Here is a 1970-nt window from a genome sequence, read left to right on the forward strand (position 1 = left end):
TATTTATTTACTTATTTAGTCAGTCAGTCTCTGTAAAGACTGTCAAAAATTGCCAATGCAGATGAACCCAGCCACATATCACAGTCTGATCTTCAATTAAACCCCCCCCAAAAAAGGCATAAACTGGGGGGAAGAATCCCTATTTAATAAATGGTGCTATTTAAGAACTGGTTAGCCACATGTAGAAGACTGAAACCAGACCCTCATCTCTCACCACTTACAAAAATTGACTCTTGTTGATAAAACATTTAAATTTAAGACACAAAATGAAAAAGTTCTAGAAGAAAGTATGGGAAAAACTCTTAACATTGGCCTGGGAAAAGATTTTATGAAGAAGACCCTCTTGGTAATTATGGCAACACCAAAAATAAATGACATGAACAAACTAAAAAACTTCTTCATAGCTAAAGGTACAATAATTAAAACATACATACAACCTTTAGAATGGGATAAGATATTTGCATGCTATGAATCTGACAAAGGCCTGATAACTGGAATCTATAGAAAATTCAAATTAATCAACAAGAAGAGAGCAAACAATCCCATTTATCACTGAATAAGAGACATGAACAGAACCCTCTCTGAAGAAGATTGACAAATGGCCAACAAACACATGAAAAAAAAAAATGCTCATCATCCCTAACCATCAGAGAAATGCAAATCAAAACCACCCTGACATATTACCTAAGCTCGGTGAGAAAAGCCCATATCACAAAGTCTCAAAGCTGCAGATTCTGTTGTGGATGTGGAGAGAGGGGAACACTTTTACACTGCTGGTGGGAATACAGCCTCTTGAAAAATGGAGAATCCTCAAAGAACTCAAGACAGACCTTCCATTTGATCCCACAATCCCATTACTAGGCATATCTACCCAGAAGTAAAAAAAATATATTTATCTTAAGGACATTTGCATTAGATTGTTTATCACAGCTCAATTTATAATCACCAAGGTATGGAAAAAACCTAAATGCCTATCAACCTAAGAATGGATTAATAAACTGTGGTATACGTATACCATGGAATACTATGCAAACATAAAAAGATGGAGGCCTTACATTTTTTGTATTTACCTGGATGGAGTTGAAGAACTTTCTTCTTAGTAAAAAATCACAAAAATGGAAAAGCAAATATCCAAGGTGCACAATGCTCACATGAAACCAATAGATAAACAAGTACACCTGCACATGAGAGAAAACTACAATTAAATTCAAGTAGGGAGGAAGAAGGGGAAGGTAGGAGGGGAAGAAGCAGGAGCTTTGGTAAGCTCTCACCTAATGGACACAATGAAAAAAAAGGTATACAGCACACACCCTGGGTTAAGTGCTCAACTGCAACTTGAACTTTACCTAACAAACACAAACACTGTAACCTAATCTTTTGTACCCTCATATTAATCTGAAATACATTAAAAAAGGAAACAAATTACAAACGCAGACTCTATTGTGAGTCATCATGACAGGGTATTAGGAAAAGTTTTCGATTAGCAATAATCTCGTACTTCAGACAAACCTTATTGGCTAAGATACTGCCACTGCATAAAGCTAAAGTAGTTTTCTTTTTTATAAAAACTATATTTTTAAATTTAATATTTTACTTGCTTCTGCCTCTATCCAGAAGATCTATCTTCTGTCTCTACCAGTATCTCTGGTGTGTGGATATTTAGGTTTATGAGCTCAGCCAGCTTGTCTGGCCATGTAGATTGAGAAAGATTCAAAGGTCAGGTCCTACCTTTGTCATTACTACAAGGATTAAGGATGGGGAAATGATGAGTCCCAGAGCCACCACTCCTGTTTGCTGCTACTTCATCAGACAAATCCCCTGGGAAGGTTTTTTTTAACCCTTATTCAGAAAGAAAGAGGATGGGGAGGAGGCATGTCTCTAGTTTACAGTATACTAGTCTGAGGGTCTGGGGGAAATACAGGAGTGACTGTCCAAGAATGGTTAATTTATACCTGTTTTTCATCAACCCC

General features: G+C 36.6%; 1 non-coding gene across 1 annotated transcript; it reads right to left on the reverse strand.

The window, feature by feature from the left end:
* Nucleotides 1–1400: 1400 nt before the first annotated feature.
* LOC111724778 lies at nucleotides 1401–1543 on the reverse strand. The gene has a single exon (XR_002773004.1). It is a non-coding gene; the product is annotated as a U4 spliceosomal RNA (small nuclear RNA).
* Nucleotides 1544–1970: the final 427 nt, after the last annotated feature.

The sequence above is a fragment of the Otolemur garnettii genome, unplaced genomic scaffold (genome assembly GCF_000181295.1).
Source record: "Otolemur garnettii isolate 467f Iridium unplaced genomic scaffold, OtoGar3 scaffold00001, whole genome shotgun sequence".
NCBI classification, from domain to species: Eukaryota; Metazoa; Chordata; class Mammalia; order Primates; family Galagidae; genus Otolemur; species Otolemur garnettii.